Here is a 21,660-nt window from a genome sequence, read left to right as displayed (position 1 = left end):
CGTGCAAAGTGGAGCCCCCATCCGATAAGTACTTGTTTGAATAACACACCTAGGGCCGTGTTTTTATATGGTTGTGCATGACACTAAGGCAAAAACGGTGTTTTATGCTTGATCCACAATGGAAAGCATATCCGATGGGCACAATACTTTGCACACACCTTCAACTAGGAGGAATTGACTTACATGCAAAGTGGCATTCCCATCGCATAAGTACTTGATCGGATAACACACCTAGCAGCGTGTTTTTTTACAGATGTGCATGACAGTAAGACAAAAATGGTATTTAATACTCGATCGACCATGCAAAGCATATCCGATGGGCACAATACTTTTCCTATGCCTTAACCTAGGTGGTATTGAAATGTTCTCAAAGAGGCACACCCATCCGATAAGTACTTGGTCAGATAACATACCTAAGGGCGTGTTTTTTTACGAATGTGCATAACACTACGGGAAAAACGTTGTATAATGCGTAATCGACCATCCAGAGCATATCCGATGGTGACAATACTTTGCACGCATCTCAACCTAGTTGAAACGGACTTTCGTGCAAAGTGGAGCCCCCATCCGATAAGTACTTGTTTGATTAACACACCTAGGACCGTGATTTTTCATGGTTGTGCATGACACTTAGCCAAAAACGGTGTTTTATGCTTGATCCACAATGCAAAGCATATCCGATGGGCACAATACTTTGCACACACCTTCACCTAGGTGGAATTGACTTACATGCAAATTGGCACGCCCATCCCATAAGTGTTTGATCGGATAACATACCTAGTAGCGTGTTTTTTTTACGGATGTGCATGACACTAGAGCAAAAATAGCATTTAATGCTCGATAGACCATGCAAAGGATATCCGATGGGCACAACACTTTTCCTATGCCTTAACTTAGGTGGTATTGAAATGTTCTCAAAGAGGCACACCCATCCGATAAGTACTTGGTCAGATAACACACCTAAGGGCATGTTTTTTTGCGGATGTGCATATCACTAGGGGAAAAACGATGTATAATGCGTGATCGGCCATGCAAAGCATATCCGATGGTCACAACTCTTTGCATGCACCTCAAACTAGTTGAAAGATACTTGCATGCAAAGTGGATCCCCCATCTGATAAGTACTTGTTTGAATAACACACCTAGGACCATGTTTTTTAATGGTTGTGCATGACACTAAGGCAAAAACGGTATATTATGCTTGATGCACAATGCAAAGCATATTTGATGGGCACAATACTTTGCACACACCTTCAAATAGGTGAAATTGAATTACATGCAAAGTGGCATTCGCATCGCATAAGTACTTGATCGGATAACACACCTAGTAGCGTGTTTTTTTATGGATGTGCATGACGCTAAGGCAAAAATGGTATTTAATTCTCGATCGACCATGCAAAGCATATCCGCCGATGGGCACAATACTTTTCCTACACCTTAACGTAGGTGGTATTGAAATGTTTTCAAAGAGGCACACCCATCCGATAAGTACTTGGTCAGATAACATACCTAAGGGCGTGTTTTTTTGCCGATGTGCATATCACTACTGGAAAAAGATTGTATAATGTGTAATCGACCATGCAGAGCATATCCGATGGTGACAATACTTTGCACGCATCTCAACCTAGTTGAAACGGACTTGCGTGCAAAGTGGAGCCCCCATCCGATAAGTACTTGTTTGATTAACACACCTAGGACCATGTTTTTTCATGGTTGTGCATGACACTAAGGCAAAAACGGTGTTTTATGCTTGATCGACAATGCAAAGCATATCCGATGGGCACAATACTTTGCACACACCTTCAACTAGGTGGAATTGACTTACATGCAAAATGGCATGCCCCTCCCATAAGTGCTTGATCGGATAACATACCTAGCAGCGTGTTTTTTTACGGATGTGCATGATACTAGAGCAAAAATAGTATTTAATGCTCGATCGACGATGGAAAGGATATCCGATGAGCACAACACTTTTCCTATGCCTCAACCTACGTGGTATTAAAATGTTCTCAAAAAGGCACACCCATCGGATAAGTACTTGGTCAGATAACACACCTAAGGGCTTGTTTTTTTGCGGATGTGCATATCACTAGGGAAAAAACGGTGTATAATGTGTGATCGACCATGCAAAGCATATCCGATGGTGACAATACTTTGCACGCACCTCAACATAGCTGAAACGGACATGCGTGCATAGTGGAGCCCCCATCCGATAAGTACTTGTTTGAGTAACACACCTAGGGCCGTGTTTTTATATGGTTGTGCATGACCCTAAGGCAAAAATGGTGTTTTATGCTTGATTGACAAAGCAAAGCATATCCGATGGGCACAATACTTTGCACACATCTTCAACAAGGTGGAATTGACTTACATGAAAAGTGGCATGCCCATCGCATAAGTACTTGAACGGATAACACACCTAGCAGCGTGTTTTTGTATGGATGTCCATGACACTAAGGCAAAAATGGTATTTAATGCTCGATCGACCATGCAAAGCATATCCAATGGGCACAATACTTTTCCTATGCCTTAGCCTAGATGGTATTGAAATGTTCTCAAAGAGGCACACCCATCCAATAAGTACTTGGTCAGATAACATACCTAAGGGCATGTTTTTTGGCGAATGTGAATTTCACTACGGGAAAAACGTTGTATAATGCGTAATCGGCCATGCAGAGCATATCCGATGGTGACATTACTTTGCAAGCATCTCAACCTAGTTGAAATGGACTTGTGTGCAAACTGGCACCCCCATCCGATAAGTACTCGTTTGATTATCACACCTAGGACCGTGTTTTTTCATGGTTGTGCATGACCCTAAGGCAAAAACGGTGTTTTATGCTTGATCGACAATGCAAAGCATATCCAATGGGCACAGTACTTTGCATTAACCTTCAACTAGGTGTAATTGACTTACATGCAAAGTGGCATGCCCATTCCATAAGTGCTTGATCGGATATCATACCTAGCAGCGTGTTTTTTTACGGATGTCCATGACACTAGAGCAAAACTAGTATTTAATGCTTGATCGACCATGCAAAGGATATCTGATGGGCACAACACTTTTCCTATGCCTCAGCCTAGGTGGTATTGAAATGTTCTCAAAGAGCCACACCCATCCGATAAGTACTTGGTCAGATAACACACCTAAGGGCGTGTTTTTTTGCGGATGTGCATATCACTAGGGGAAAAACGGTGTATAATGCGTGATCGGCCATGAAAAGCATATCCGATGGTGACAATACTTTGTACGCACCTCAAACTAGTTGAAACGGACTTTCTTGCAAAGTGGAGCCCCCATCCAGTAAGTACTTGTTTGAATAACACACCTAGGACCGTGTTTTTATATGGTTGTGCATGACACTAAGGCAAAAACGGTATTTTATGCTTGATCCACAATGCAAAGCATATTCAATGGGCACCATACTTTGCACACACATTCAACTAGGTGGAATTGAATTACATGCAATGTGGCATTCCCATCGCACAAGTACTTGATCCGATTAACACACCTAGCAGCGTGTTTTTTTACGGATGTGCATGACACTAAGGCAAAAATGGTATTTAATGCTCGATCGACCATGCAAAGCATATCCGATGGGCACAATAATTTTTATATGCCTTAACCTAGGTGATATTGAAATGTTCTCAAAGAGACACACCCATCCGATAAGTACTTGGTTAGATAACATACCAAGGGCGTGTTTTTTTGCGGATGTGCATATCACTACCGGAAAAACGTTGTATAATGCGTAATCGACCATGCAGAGCATATATGATGGTGAAAATACTTTGCACGCATCTCAACCTAGTTGAAGCGGACTTGCGTGCAAAGTGGAGCCCCCATCCGATAAGTACTTGTTTGAATAACACACCTAGGACCGTGTTTTTTTATGGTTGTGCATGACACTAAGGCAAAAACGGCTTTTATGCTTGATCGACAATGCATAGCATATCCGATGGGCACAATACTTTGCACAAACCTTCAACTACGTGGAATTGACTTACATGTAAGTTGGCACGCCCATCCCATAAGTGCTTGATCAGATAATATACCTAGCAGTGTGTTTTTTTCGGATGTGCATGACGCTAGAGCAAAAATAGTATTTAATGCTCGATCGACCATGCAAAGGATATTTGATGGGCATAACACTTTTCCTACACCTCAACCTAGGTGGTATTGAAAGGTTCTAAAAGAGGCACACCCATCCGATAAGTACTTGCTCAGATAACACCCCTAAGGGCGTGTTTTGTTTGCGGATGTGCATATCATAGGGGCAAAACGGTGTATAATGCATGATCGGCCATGCAAAGCATATCTGATGGTGAAAATAGTTTGCACGCACCTCAAAATATTTGAAAAGGACTTGAATACAAAGTGGAGCCCCCATCTGATAAGTACTTGTTTGATTAACACACCTAGGACCATGTTTTTTCATGGTTGTGCATGACACTAAGGCAAAAACAGTGTTTTGTGCTTCATCGACAATGCAAAGCATATCCGATGGGCACAATACTTTGCACACACCTTCAACTAGGTGGAATTGAAATACATGCAAAGTGGCACGCCCATCCCATAAGTGCTTGAACGGATAACATACCTAGCAACATGTTTTTTTACGGATGTGCATGACACTAGAGTAAAAATAGTATTTAATGCTCGATCGACCATGCAAACGATATCCGATGGGCACAACACTTTTCCTATGCCTCAACCTAGGTGGTATTGAAATGTTCTTAGAGAGGTAGACCCATCCGATAAGTACTTGGTCAGATAACACACCTAAGGGTGTGTTTTTTTGCGGATGTGCATATCACTAGGGAAAAAACGGTGTATAATGCGTGATCGACCATGCAAAGCATATCCGATGGTGACAATACTTTGCATGCACCTCAACATAGTTGAAAAGGACTTGCGTGCAAAGTGGATCCCCCATCAGATAAGTACTTGTTTGAATAACACACCTAGGGCCATGTTTTTATATGGTTGTGCATGACACTAAGGCAAAAATGCTGTTTTATGCTTGATCGACAATGCAAAGCATATCCGATGGGCACAATACTTTTCACACACGTTCAAATAGGTGGAATTGACTTACATGAAAAGTGGCATTCCCATCGCATAAGTACTTGATCGGATAACACACCTATCAGTGTGTCTTTTCACGGATGTGCATGACACTAAGGCAAAAATGGTATTTAATGCTCGATCAACCATGCAAAGCATATCCGATGGGCACAATAATTTTCCTACGCCTTAACCTAGATGGTATTCGAATGTTCTAAAAGAGGCACACCCATCGGATAAGTACTTGGTCAGATAACACACCTAAGGGCGTGTTTTTTTGCGGATGTGCATATCACTAGGGGGAAAATGGTGTATAATGCGTGATCGGCCATGCAAAGCATATCTGATGGTGACAATACTTTGCATGCACCTCAACTTAGTAGAAAAGGACTTGCATACAAAGTGGAGCCCCCATCCGTTAACTACTTGTTTGATTAACACACCTAGGACCATGTTTTTTCATGGTTGTGCATGACACTAAGGCAAAAACGGTGTTTTATGCTTGATCGACAATGCAAAGCATATACGATGGGCACAATACTTTTCAAACACCTTCAACTAGGTGGAGTTGAATTACATGCAAAGTGGCATGCCCATCCCATAAGTGCTTGATCGGATAACATACCTAGCAGCGTGTTTTTTTACGGATGTGCATGACACTAGAGCAAAAATAGTATCTAATGCTCGATCGACCATGAAAAGGATATCTGATGGACAAAAAACTTTTCCTACGCCTCAACCTAGGTGGTATTGAAATTTTCTCAAAGAGGCACACCCATCCGATAAGTACTTGGTCAGATAACACACGTAAGGGCGTGTTTTTTTGCGGATGTGCATATCACTAGGGAAAAAATGGTGTATAATGTGTGATCAACCATGCAAAGCATATCCGATGGTGACAATACTTTGCATGCACCTCAACCTAATTGAAACATACTTGCGTGCAAAGTGAAGCCCCCATCCGATAAGTACTTGTTTGAATAACACACCTAGGGCCGTGTTTTTATATGGTTGTGCATGACACTAAGGCAAAAACGGTGTTTTATGCTTGATCGACAATGCAAAGCATATCCGATGGGCACAATACTTTGCACACACCTTCAACTAGGTGGAATTGACTTACATGCAAAGTGGCACTCCCATCGCATAAGTACTTGATCAGATAACACACCTAGCAGCGTGTTTTTTTACGGATGTGCATGACACTAAGGAAAACATGGTATTTAATGCTCGATCGACCATGCAAAGCATATCCAATGGGCACAATACTTTTCCTACGCCTTAACCTAGGTTGCATTGAAATGTTCTCACCGATCCGATAAGTACTTGGTCAGATAACATACCTAAGGGTGTGTTTTTTTGCGGATGTGCATATCACTACGGGAAAAACATTGTATAATGCGTAATCGACCATAGCATATCCGATGGTGAAAATACTTTGCACGCATCTCAACCTAGTTTCAACGGACTTGCGTGAAATTGGAGCCCCCATCCGATAAGTGCTTGTTTGATTAACACACCTAGGACCGTGTTTTTTCATGGTTGTGCATGACACTAAGGCAAAAACGGTGTTTTATGCTTGATCGACAATGCAAAGCATATCTGATTGGCACAATACTTTGCACACACCTTCAACTAGGTGGAATTGACTTACATGCAAAGTGGCACGCCCATCCCATAAGTGCTTGATCGGATAACATACCTAGCAGCGTGTTTTTTTACGTATGTGCATGACACTAGAGCAAAAATAGTATTTAATGCTCGATCAACCATGCAAAGGATATCCGATGGGCACAACACTTTTCCTACGCCTCAAACTAGGTGGTATTGAAATGTTCTCAAAGAGGCACACCCATCCGATAAGTACTTGGTCAGATAACATACCTAAGGGCATGTTTTGTTGTGGATGTGCATATCACTAGGGGAAAAACGGTGTATAATGCATGATCGGCCATGCAAAGCATATCCGATGGTGACAATACTTTGCACGAACCTCAACCTAGTTGAAACAGACTTGCATGCAAAGTGGAGCCCCTATCCGATAAGTACTTGTTTGAATAACACACCTAGGACTGTGTTTTTATATGGTTGTGCATGACACTAAGGCAAAAACGGTGTTTCATGGTTGATCCACAATGCAAAGCATATCCAATGGGCACAATACTTTGCACACACCTTCAACTAGGTGGAATTGACTTACATGAAAAGTGGCATTCCCATCGCATAAGTACTTGATCGGATAACACACCTAGCAACGTGTTTTTTTACGGATATGCATGACACTAAGGCAAAAATGGTATTTAATGCTCGATCGAGCATTGAAAGCATATCCGATGGTGACAATACTTTGCATGCATCTCAACCTAGTTGAAACGGACTTGTGTACAAAGTGGAGCCCCCATCCGATAAGTACTTGTTTGAATAACACACCTAGGACTGTGTTCTTTTATGATTGTGCATGACACTAAGGCAAAAACGGTGTTTTATGCTTGATCGACAATGCAAATCATATCTGATGGGCTCAGTACTTTGCACACACCTTCAACTAGGTGGAATTGACTTACATGCAAAGTGGCATTCCCATCGCATAAGTACTTGATTGGATAACACACCTAGCAGCATGTTTTTTACGGATGTGCATGACACTAAGGCAAAAATGGTATTAATGCTCGATCGACCATGCAAAGCACCTTCAACTAGGTGGAATTGACTTACATGCAAAGTGGCATGCCCATCCCATAACATACCTAGCATCGTGTTTTTTTACGGATGTGCATGACACTAGAGCAAAAATAGTATTGAATGCTCGTTCGACCATGCAAAGGATAACTTGGCGTGTCCATCTGATGAGTACTTGATCGGATAACTTCTCCCACCAATAAATTAAGTACTAATTAAAAAGTATAATAAGTGAGTAGATTATTAAAAAGAGACTAATATTTATGTAATTGTTGCTACTGCAGCTTGCTTGCAAAGGACTCTCACAAAGGAGATGGCTATAGATTTTGTTGCAGGGATGGATGTGATTTTATGTAGTAAAAGAGTAGTTGCATTTGCTACAATCCATGATAGTGATCTCAATTCAGTTTGCCACTTTCGAAGACTTGGTGAAGATAAGGTGGCAGTTACTATATCAAAGATTCTTAGCGCACATATTGAGCTAAAGTATAAATGTGGAGATATGGAAACACTTGGAGATGTTATGCCCTACAATACATCCAACAAATCATTTATAGCATGGGACAAAGATGAGACTTATGCAACGGACATTATCAAGAATACAAAGTGCACCACCTTGGATTGCTATGAGGGCAGTAGTCGGATCAACATAGTCGGTAGAGTCGACTAGTCAACCTAGTTGGTGGAGCCAACCAATCAACCTAGTCGGTGGAATGGACTAGTCGTCCATGGAATATTCAAGGAATATTCCCTATACCGTCGCCTCGGCATTGTGCTACCAACTTACCTACCCTGCCTAGCCCATAGGCTAGACTCACATAGATCACCTTTCTACCATCAACAATCTCATTGATAGACATCATCTGACATGCAAATCAGGATCCATCCAGTGTCCCGGGCTCACACATGGCTTCTCCTCATATGGGAGCCTTACAACTTGAGCACCTTGGACCATTGGTGGTTACCAGGAGGGTGGAGCATTGAGCATATCTAACACCCCCCCTCAATGTCCACCCATAGGTGAACTACCTTCTCGGCTCAATGTCGAGTCTCTGAAGATGACCCTAAAGCTGATCCTTCCCGAGTGCCTTGGTGAAGATATCTGCTCCATTTTGCTCTGTTGGACAATAGACCAATTCCACTATCCCGTTCTCGATCAAATCACGCACATAGTGATACTAAATCTGTATATGTTTTGTGCGCGCATGAAACACTGGATTTTTAGCAATGGCCATGCAACTTTGATTGTCACACCTCAGCACAGTTGCCTCATCCTCTTGCACTCCCATGTGCCATAAGATCCTCCTCAGCCACACTGCTTCACATGTAGGAAAACATGATGCCTTGTACTCAACCTCGGTAGAGGACAATGCCATTGTTGGTTGTTTCTTACTGATCCAAGAGAAGCTACCTGAACCTAAAGAGAAACAATATCCAGAAAATGATTTCCTGGAATCAACATCTCCAGCCCACAATCTGAGTCACAATGACCAACCAAGGAAGTGCCCGTACCATAGGTGATGCCATAATCAAGAGTGCCCTTCACATACCTGACCACCTACATCCCTCCATTCCAATGATTGTCCTAGGGCTTATTGGAGAACTTGCTCAAAACGCCAACAGCAAAACTGATGTCCGGTCTGGTGTTGCAGACATAGATGAGACTGCCGACCAACTTCTTGTACCTCCCGATGTCTGCTGGTGGTGAGGCATCCTCCATAGGCAGCCTCGCATTTACCTCCATAGGTGTAGCGATCTCCTTGCACTCGGACATACCAAATTCCTTTAAGATCTCCCTTACATATTCCTGCTGAGAGATGAAGATCTTACCTGGCTCTTGCTAGACTTCAATCCCCAAACAGTAGTGCATCAAGCCTAAGTCTATCATCTCAAACTCAGTGCTCAATGCCTTTCTAGTCTGCTAGATCATGTCTTCATAGTCACTTGTAATAAGGAGATCATCCACATATAGAACAATAATAGCAGATTTTCCACCTAACCTATACACATACAAGTTAGCATTTGAGGCACATCTTTTGAAGTTTAATTTATGAAAGAATTTATCTATGCATTGGTACCATGCTCTTGGAGCCTGTTTCACTGTACAAAGCCTTTTTCAGCTTGCATACCTTGTTCTTAGGGGGGCCTCAAACCTTGGTGGTTGAGCCACCTACACCTCCTCCTTAAGGTCACCATTCAAGAATGTCGATTTAACGTCCATTTGATAAACTGACCACTTTTTATGAGTAGCCACCGATAGTACTGTGCGAATGGTGGTCATTCTAGCAGTCAGAGCGAAAGATTCCTGAAAATCAAATTCTTCAACCTACGAAAATCCTTGTGCAACCAATATGGCTTTGTACTTTTCCAAAGTCCCAGATGTCGGCCTTGTACTTTATCTTCCAAACCCACTTGGTGCCAATAACCCTTCTATTAGGTGGTCGATCTACCAGCTCCCAGGTTTCATTCTTCATGATGCTGTTATATTCTACTTACATAGCGTTTTTCCAATCTTGGTGTGCAAGTGCATCCTCCAAAATCGCAGGCTCTTTTACTTCTGCAATAATCTCAACCATCAAGGCCATATTGGCTATGTGAGCAGAAGCCCTCCTTTGCTCCTCAATTGTTTGAGACCGCCTTGGTCCATTCGCATGCTGCTCAACAAACATAGGCATCTGGTTATCATGGTCATAGAGCTCCCTTACCCATCGCGGCCATGGATTTTTCGATGGTGTAACAACAGGTTGGTGACTTATACCTTCATCCTCTGATATTTCCTCCTCCTTTATAGCTCTTGGGACAGGTTCATAGTGAATTACCTCTTTGCTTGATGATAAAGTGGAAGAGCTCTTCTTTGCCTCCACTACATGTGGCTGCTCGTTGAACACCACATCGCAGCTCGCTATGATCTTCTTTGCCTCTCGGTCATACAACTTATAGGCTTTCTTCTCATCATAATAGCCTAAGAAGATACATTTGGTGGTTTTTGGTTGTAGCTTGTTTCTCTCTTTGTTTGGTACATGCGCATAGCATTCACACCCAAACATTCTGAAGTGGGAGATAGATGGCTTCTTACCGTTGTAAGCCTCATGTGGTGTTTTACCTTTGAGTGCCTTTGTATAGCTATGATTAAGGATGTAAACCACAGTATTGATAGCCTCAACCCAAAAGTGGTTTGGCAGTCCACTAGAGTACATAAGGATAGCTGTCATCGAGCTATTATTCATGGGCGGTGTACCAACCGCATCTGCAGCTAACAAGTCGGTGACATAAATGCACAACGGTCACCCTGCATATCACGAGTGGAGCATGTCCAATCCATACTGCCTCTGCAAGAGCCGTAGAGGCACAAACGGAGTTTAATACGTGATATACCATGCAAAGTACATCCGATGGGCACAATACTTTGCACCCACCTCAACCTAGGTGTTATTGAGTTTCATGAAAAGTGGCGTGTCGGTTAGATAAGTACTTGATCCAATAACACACCTAGGACCATGTTTTTTTACAAATGTGCTTGACACTAAGGAAAAAACAGTGTTTTATGCTTGATCGACAATGCAAAGCATATCCGATGGGCACAATACTTTGCAAACACCTTCAAATAGGTGGAATTGACTTACATGCAAAGTGGCACGCCCATCCCATAAGTGCTTGAACGGATAACATACCTAGCAACGTGTTTTTTTACGAATGTGCACGACACTAGAGCTAAAATAGTATTTAATGCTCGATCGACCATGCAAAGGATATCCGATGGGCACAACACTTTTCCTACACTGCAACCTAGGTGGTATTGAAATATTCTCAAAGAGGCACACCCATCCGATAAGTACTTGGTCAGATAACACACCTAAGGGCGTGTTTTTTTGTGGATGTGCATATCACTAGGGAAAAAACGGTGTATAATGCGTGATCGACCATGCAAAGCATATTCGATGGTGACAACACTTTGCACTCACATCAACGTAGTTGAAACGGACTTGTGTGAAAAGTGGAGTCCCCATCTGATAAGTACTTGTTTGAATAACACACCTAGGGCCGTGTTTTTTTATGGTTGTGCATGACACTAAGGCAAAAACGGTGTTTTATGCTTGATCCACAATGCAAAGCATATCCGATGGGCACAATACTTTGCACACACCTTCAACTAGCAGGAATCAGCTTACATGCAAAGTGGCATTCCCATCTCATAAGTACTTGATCGGATAACACACCTAGCAGCGTGTTTTTTTACAGATGTGCATGACACTAAGGCAAAAATGGTATGTAATACTAGACCGACCATGCAAAGCATATCCGATGGGCACAATACTTTTCCTATGCCTTAACCTAGATGGTATTGAAATGTTCTCAAAGAGGCACACCCATCCGATAAGTACTTGATCAGATAACATGCCTAAGGGCATGTTTTTTTACGGATGTGCATATCACTACGGGAAAAATGTTGTATAATGCGTAATTGACCATGCAGAGCATATCCGATGGTGACAATACTTTGCACGCATCTCAACCTAGCTGAAACGGACTTTCGTGCAAAGTGGAGCCCCCATCCGATAAGTACTTGTTTGATTAACACACCTAGGACCGTGTTTTTTCATGGTTGTGCATGACACTAAGCAAAAAACAATGTTTTATGCTTGATTGACAATGCATGATCTTGTACACCCACTTGCTTCCGATTACCTTGCGCTTTGGTGGTCGATCCACAAGGTCCCAAATGTTGTTCTTCATTATGGATCCATACTCCGACTACATAGCCTCCATCCACCTATCATCACCCTGTGCCTCTTCAAGACACTTGGGTTCATCAGCACGGATCACTTCTGTCATCAAAGCATAGTTGAGCAAGTGTTCCTACGCCCTTCTTTGCTTCTCTAATCTCTTGGACCGGCAGTGTTCGGATGGTTTCTCCTCAATGGTTGGAGGTTCTCTGCCATCCAAAAGTTGCTTTACCCACTTCAGGAATGGCCGTTGCCATTGTGGTTCTGTAGGCTCTTCTTCATCTTCTTTGTCTTGAATCCTCCCAAGGGCAGAATACTTTGCACACACCTTCAACTAGGTGGAATTGACTTACATGCAAAGTGGCACGCCCATCTTATAAGTGCTTGATCAGATAACATACCTAGCAGCGTGTTTTTTTACAGATGTGCATGACACTAGAGCAAAAATAGTTTTAATGCTCGATCGACCATGCAAAGGATATCCGATGGGCACAACACTTTCCCTACGCCTCAACCTAGGTGGTATTGAAATTTTCTCAAAGAGGCACACCCATCCGATAAGTACTTGGTCAGATAACTCACCTAAGGGTGTATTTTTTTGCGGATGTGCATATCACTAGGGGAAAAACGATATATAATGCGTGATCGGCCATGCAAAGCATATCCGATGGTCAAAATACTTTGCACGCACCTAAATGTAGTTGAAAAGGACTTGCGTGCAAAGTGGAGCCCCCATCCGATAAGTACTTGTTTGAATAACACACCTAGGGCCGTGTTTTTATATGGTTGTGCATGACACTAAGGCAAAAACGGTGTTTTATGCTTGATCCACAATGGAAAGCATATCCGATGGGCACAATACTTTGCACACACCTTCAACTAGGAGGAATTGACTTACATGCAAAGTGGCATTCCCATCGCATAAGTACTTGATCGGATAACACACCTAGCAGCGTGTTTTTTTACAGATGTGCATGACAGTAAGACAAAAATGGTATTTAATACTCGATCGACCATGCAAAGCATATCCGATGGGCACAATACTTTTCCTATGCCTTAACCTAGGTGGTATTGAAATGTTCTCAAAGAGGCACACCCATCCGATAAGTACTTGGTCAGATAACATACCTAAGGGCGTGTTTTTTTACGAATGTGCATAACACTACGGGAAAAACGTTGTATAATGCGTAATCGACCATCCAGAGCATATCCGATGGTGACAATACTTTGCACGCATCTCAACCTAGTTGAAACGGACTTTCGTGCAAAGTGGAGCCCCCATCCGATAAGTACTTGTTTGATTAACACACCTAGGACCGTGATTTTTCATGGTTGTGCATGACACTTAGCCAAAAACGGTGTTTTATGCTTGATCCACAATGCAAAGCATATCCGATGGGCACAATACTTTGCACACACCTTCACCTAGGTGGAATTGACTTACATGCAAATTGGCACGCCCATCCCATAAGTGTTTGATCGGATAACATACCTAGTAGCGTGTTTTTTTTACGGATGTGCATGACACTAGAGCAAAAATAGCATTTAATGCTCGATAGACCATGCAAAGGATATTCGATGGGCACAACACTTTTCCTATGCCTTAACTTAGGTGGTATTGAAATGTTCTCAAAGAGGCACACCCATCCGATAAGTACTTGGTCAGATAACACACCTAAGGGCATGTTTTTTTGCGGATGTGCATATCACTAGGGGAAAAACGATGTATAATGCGTGATCGGCCATGCAAAGCATATCCGATGGTCACAACTCTTTGCATGCACCTCAAACTAGTTGAAAGATACTTGCATGCAAAGTGGATCCCCCATCTGATAAGTACTTGTTTGAATAACACAAATAGGACCATGTTTTTTAATGGTTGTGCATGACACTAAGGCAAAAACGGTATATTATGCTTGATGCACAATGCAAAGCATATTTGATGGGCACAATACTTTGCACACACCTTCAAATAGGTGAAATTGAATTACATGCAAAGTGGCATTCGCATCGCATAAGTACTTGATCGGATAACACACCTAGTAGCGTGTTTTTTTATGGATGTGCATGACGCTAAGGCAAAAATGGTATTTAATTCTCGATCGACATCCGATAAGTACTTGGTCAGATAACATACCTAAGGGCGTGTTTTTTTGCCGATGTGCATATCACTACTGGAAAAAGATTGTATAATGTGTAATCGACCATGCAGAGCATATCCGATGGTGACAATACTTTGCACGCATCTCAACCTAGTTGAAACGGACTTGCGTGCAAAGTGGAGCCCCCATCCGATAAGTACTTGTTTGATTAACACACCTAGGACCATGTTTTTTCATGGTTGTGCATGACACTAAGGCAAAAACGGTGTTTTATGCTTGATCGACAATGCAAAGCATATCCGATGGGCACAATACTTTGCACACACCTTCAACTAGGTGGAATTGACTTACATGCAAAATGGCATGCCCCTCCCATAAGTGCTTGATCGGATAACATACCTAGCAGCGTGTTTTTTTACGGATGTGCATGATACTAGAGCAAAAATAGTATTTAATGCTCGATCGACGATGGAAAGGATATCCGATGAGCACAACACTTTTCCTATGCCTCAACCTACGTGGTATTAAAATGTTCTCAAAAAGGCACACCCATCGGATAAGTACTTGGTCAGATAACACACCTAAGGGCTTGTTTTTTTGCGGATGTGCATATCACTAGGGAAAAAACGGTGTATAATGTGTGATCGACCATGCAAAGCATATCCGATGGTGACAATACTTTGCACGCACCTCAACATAGCTGAAACGGACATGCGTGCATAGTGGAGCCCCCATCCGATAAGTACTTGTTTGAGTAACACACCTAGGGCCGTGTTTTTATATGGTTGTGCATGACCCTAAGGCAAAAATGGTGTTTTATGCTTGATTGACAAAGCAAAGCATATCCGATGGGCACAATACTTTGCACACATCTTCAACAAGGTGGAATTGACTTACATGAAAAGTGGCATGCCCATCGCATAAGTACTTGAACGGATAACACACCTAGCAGCGTGTTTTTGTATGGATGTCCATGACACTAAGGCAAAAATGGTATTTAATGCTCGATCGACCATGCAAAGCATATCCAATGGGCACAATACTTTTCCTATGCCTTAGCCTAGATGGTATTGAAATGTTCTCAAAGAGGCACACCCATCCAATAAGTACTTGGTCAGATAACATACCTAAGGGCATGTTTTTTGGCGAATGTGAATTTCACTACGGGAAAAACGTTGTATAATGCGTAATCGGCCATGCAGAGCATATCCGATGGTGACATTACTTTGCAAGCATCTCAACCTAGTTGAAATGGACTTGTGTGCAAACTGGCACCCCCATCCGATAAGTACTTGTTTGATTATCACACCTAGGACCGTGTTTTTTCATGGTTGTGCATGACCCTAAGGCAAAAACGGTGTTTTATGCTTGATCGACAATGCAAAGCATATCCAATGGGCACAGTACTTTGCATTAACCTTCAACTAGGTGTAATTGACTTACATGCAAAGTGGCATGCCCATTCCATAAGTGCTTGATCGGATATCATACCTAGCAGCGTGTTTTTTTACGGATGTCCATGACACTAGAGCAAAACTAGTATTTAATGCTTGATCGACCATGCAAAGGATATCTGATGGGCACAACACTTTTCCTATGCCTCAGCCTAGGTGGTATTGAAATGTTCTCAAAGAGCCACACCCATCCGATAAGTACTTGGTCAGATAACACACCTAAGGGCGTGTTTTTTTGCGGATGTGCATATCACTAGGGGAAAAACGGTGTATAATGCGTGATCGGCCATGAAAAGCATATCCGATGGTGACAATACTTTGTACGCACCTCAAACTAGTTGAAACGGACTTTCTTGCAAAGTGGAGCCCCCATCCAGTAAGTACTTGTTTGAATAACACACCTAGGACCGTGTTTTTATATGGTTGTGCATGACACTAAGGCAAAAACGGTATTTTATGCTTGATCCACAATGCAAAGCATATTCAATGGGCACCATACTTTGCACACACATTCAACTAGGTGGAATTGAATTACATGCAATGTGGCATTCCCATCGCACAAGTACTTGATCCGATTAACACACCTAGCAGCGTGTTTTTTTACGGATGTGCATGACACTAAGGCAAAAATGGTATTTAATGCTCGATCGACCATGCAAAGCATATCCGATGGGCACAATAATTTTTATATGCCTTAACCTAGGTGATATTGAAATGTTCTCAAAGAGACACACCCATCCGATAAGTACTTGGTTAGATAACATACCAAGGGCGTGTTTTTTTGCGGATGTGCATATCACTACCGGAAAAACGTTGTATAATGCGTAATCGACCATGCAGAGCATATATGATGGTGAAAATACTTTGCACGCATCTCAACCTAGTTGAAGCGGACTTGCGTGCAAAGTGGAGCCCCCATCCGATAAGTACTTGTTTGAATAACACACCTAGGACCGTGTTTTTTTATGGTTGTGCATGACACTAAGGCAAAAACGGCTTTTATGCTTGATCGACAATGCATAGCATATCCGATGGGCACAATACTTTGCACAAACCTTCAACTACGTGGAATTGACTTACATGTAAGTTGGCACGCCCATCCCATAAGTGCTTGATCAGATAATATACCTAGCAGTGTGTTTTTTTCGGATGTGCATGACGCTAGAGCAAAAATAGTATTTAATGCTCGATCGACCATGCAAAGGATATTTGATGGGCATAACACTTTTCCTACACCTCAACCTAGGTGGTATTGAAAGGTTCTAAAAGAGGCACACCCATCCGATAAGTACTTGCTCAGATAACACCCCTAAGGGCGTGTTTTGTTTGCGGATGTGCATATCATAGGGGCAAAACGGTGTATAATGCATGATCGGCCATGCAAAGCATATCTGATGGTGAAAATAGTTTGCACGCACCTCAAAATATTTGAAAAGGACTTGAATACAAAGTGGAGCCCCCATCTGATAAGTACTTGTTTGATTAACACACCTAGGACCATGTTTTTTCATGGTTGTGCATGACACTAAGGCAAAAACAGTGTTTTGTGCTTCATCGACAATGCAAAGCATATCCGATGGGCACAATACTTTGCACACACCTTCAACTAGGTGGAATTGAAATACATGCAAAGTGGCACGCCCATCCCATAAGTGCTTGAACGGATAACATACCTAGCAACATGTTTTTTTACGGATGTGCATGACACTAGAGTAAAAATAGTATTTAATGCTCGATCGACCATGCAAACGATATCCGATGGGCACAACACTTTTCCTATGCCTCAACCTAGGTGGTATTGAAATGTTCTTAGAGAGGTAGACCCATCCGATAAGTACTTGGTCAGATAACACACCTAAGGGTGTGTTTTTTTGCGGATGTGCATATCACTAGGGAAAAAACGGTGTATAATGCGTGATCGACCATGCAAAGCATATCCGATGGTGACAATACTTTGCATGCACCTCAACATAGTTGAAAAGGACTTGCGTGCAAAGTGGATCCCCCATCAGATAAGTACTTGTTTGAATAACACACCTAGGGCCATGTTTTTATATGGTTGTGCATGACACTAAGGCAAAAATGCTGTTTTATGCTTGATCGACAATGCAAAGCATATCCGATGGGCACAATACTTTTCACACACGTTCAAATAGGTGGAATTGACTTACATGAAAAGTGGCATTCCCATCGCATAAGTACTTGATCGGATAACACACCTATCAGTGTGTCTTTTCACGGATGTGCATGACACTAAGGCAAAAATGGTATTTAATGCTCGATCAACCATGCAAAGCATATCCGATGGGCACAATAATTTTCCTACGCCTTAACCTAGATGGTATTCGAATGTTCTAAAAGAGGCACACCCATCGGATAAGTACTTGGTCAGATAACACACCTAAGGGCGTGTTTTTTTGCGGATGTGCATATCACTAGGGGGAAAATGGTGTATAATGCGTGATCGGCCATGCAAAGCATATCTGATGGTGACAATACTTTGCATGCACCTCAACTTAGTAGAAAAGGACTTGCATACAAAGTGGAGCCCCCATCCGTTAACTACTTGTTTGATTAACACACCTAGGACCATGTTTTTTCATGGTTGTGCATGACACTAAGGCAAAAACGGTGTTTTATGCTTGATCGACAATGCAAAGCATATACGATGGGCACAATACTTTTCAAACACCTTCAACTAGGTGGAGTTGAATTACATGCAAAGTGGCATGCCCATCCCATAAGTGCTTGATCGGATAACATACCTAGCAGCGTGTTTTTTTACGGATGTGCATGACACTAGAGCAAAAATAGTATCTAATGCTCGATCGACCATGAAAAGGATATCTGATGGACAAAAAACTTTTCCTACGCCTCAACCTAGGTGGTATTGAAATTTTCTCAAAGAGGCACACCCATCCGATAAGTACTTGGTCAGATAACACACGTAAGGGCGTGTTTTTTTGCGGATGTGCATATCACTAGGGAAAAAATGGTGTATAATGTGTGATCAACCATGCAAAGCATATCCGATGGTGACAATACTTTGCATGCACCTCAACCTAATTGAAACATACTTGCGTGCAAAGTGAAGCCCCCATCCGATAAGTACTTGTTTGAATAACACACCTAGGGCCGTGTTTTTATATGGTTGTGCATGACACTAAGGCAAAAACGGTGTTTTATGCTTGATCGACAATGCAAAGCATATCCGATGGGCACAATACTTTGCACACACCTTCAACTAGGTGGAATTGACTTACATGCAAAGTGGCACTCCCATCGCATAAGTACTTGATCAGATAACACACCTAGCAGCGTGTTTTTTTACGGATGTGCATGACACTAAGGAAAACATGGTATTTAATGCTCGATCGACCATGCAAAGCATATCCAATGGGCACAATACTTTTCCTACGCCTTAACCTAGGTTGCATTGAAATGTTCTCACCGATCCGATAAGTACTTGGTCAGATAACATACCTAAGGGTGTGTTTTTTTGCGGATGTGCATATCACTACGGGAAAAACATTGTATAATGCGTAATCGACCATAGCATATCCGATGGTGAAAATACTTTGCACGCATCTCAACCTAGTTTCAACGGACTTGCGTGAAATTGGAGCCCCCATCCGATAAGTGCTTGTTTGATTAACACACCTAGGACCGTGTTTTTTCATGGTTATGCATGACACTAAGGCAAAAACGGTGTTTTATGCTTGATCGACAATGCAAAGCATATCTGATTGGCACAATACTTTGCACACACCTTCAACTAGGTGGAATTGACTTACATGCAAAGTGGCACGCCCATCCCATAAGTGCTTGATCGGATAACATACCTAGCAGCGTGTTTTTTTACGTATGTGCATGACACTAGAGCAAAAATAGTATTTAATGCTCGATCAACCATGCAAAGGATATCCGATGGGCACAACACTTTTCCTACGCCTCAAACTAGGTGGTATTGAAATGTTCTCAAAGAGGCACACCCATCCGATAAGTACTTGGTCAGATAACATACCTAAGGGCATGTTTTGTTGTGGATGTGCATATCACTAGGGGAAAAACGGTGTATAATGCATGATCGGCCATGCAAAGCATATCCGATGGTGACAATACTTTGCACGAACCTCAACCTAGTTGAAACAGACTTGCATGCAAAGTGGAGCCCCTATCCGATAAGTACTTGTTTGAATAACACACCTAGGACTGTGTTTTTATATGGTTGTGCATGACACTAAGGCAAAAACGGTGTTTCATGGTTGATCCACAATGCAAAGCATATCCAATGGGCACAATACTTTGCACACACCTTCAACTAGGTGGAATTGACTTACATGAAAAGTGGCATTCCCATCGCATAAGTACTTGATCGGATAACACACCTAGCAACGTGTTTTTTTACGGATATGCATGACACTAAGGCAAAAATGGTATTTAATGCTCGATCGAGCATTGAAAGCATATCCGATGGTGACAATACTTTGCATGCATCTCAACCTAGTTGAAACGGACTTGTGTACAAAGTGGAGCCCCCATCCGATAAGTACTTGTTTGAATAACACACCTAGGACTGTGTTCTTTTATGATTGTGCATGACACTAAGGCAAAAACGGTGTTTTATGCTTGATCGACAATGCAAATCATATCTGATGGGCTCAGTACTTTGCACACACCTTCAACTAGGTGGAATTGACTTACATGCAAAGTGGCATTCCCATCGCATAAGTACTTGATTGGATAACACACCTAGCAGCATGTTTTTTACGGATGTGCATGACACTAAGGCAAAAATGGTATTAATGCTCGATCGACCATGCAAAGCACCTTCAACTAGGTGGAATTGACTTACATGCAAAGTGGCATGCCCATCCCATAACATACCTAGCATCGTGTTTTTTTACGGATGTGCATGACACTAGAGCAAAAATAGTATTGAATGCTCGTTCGACCATGCAAAGGATAACTTGGCGTGTCCATCTGATGAGTACTTGATCGGATAACTTCTCCCACCAATAAATTAAGTACTAATTAAAAAGTATAATAAGTGAGTAGATTATTAAAAAGAGACTAATATTTATGTAATTGTTGCTACTGCAGAGCTTGCTTGCAAAGGACTCTCACAAAGGAGATGGCTATAGATTTTGTTGCAGGGATGGATGTGATTTTATGTAGTAAAAGAGTAGTTGCATTTGCTACAATCCATGATAGTGATCTCAATTCAGTTTGCCACTTTCGAAGACTTGGTGAAGATAAGGTGGCAGTTACTATATCAAAGATTCTTAGCGCACATATTGAGCTAAAGTATAAATGTGGAGATATGGAAACACTTGGAGATGTTATGCCCTACAATACATCCAACAAATCATTTATAGCATGGGACAAAGATGAGACTTATGCAACGGACATTATCAAGAATACAAAGTGCACCACCTTGGATTTTACTATAGGGAACATTTTACAGATGAGATCATTTGCAAATAAGACTGTAGCAGAAGGTGAAGTATTGGGATTTGAACAAGTGGAGCAATGGTCATTTGCACAGATGAGGATTCTAAAAGTCACTGATGATGGTATGGTTGATAACATAACATCCTTATGTGATCCCTACTATGAGGTAGGCAAGAATA

Source organism: Dipteris shenzhenensis, chromosome 29 (assembly GCF_047967505.1).
Source record: "Dipteris shenzhenensis isolate YYH24624 ecotype China chromosome 29, Dip_SZ_1.0, whole genome shotgun sequence".
In the NCBI taxonomy this organism is placed as follows: domain Eukaryota; kingdom Viridiplantae; phylum Streptophyta; class Polypodiopsida; order Gleicheniales; family Dipteridaceae; genus Dipteris; species Dipteris shenzhenensis.
This window is presented reverse-complemented; position numbering follows the sequence as displayed.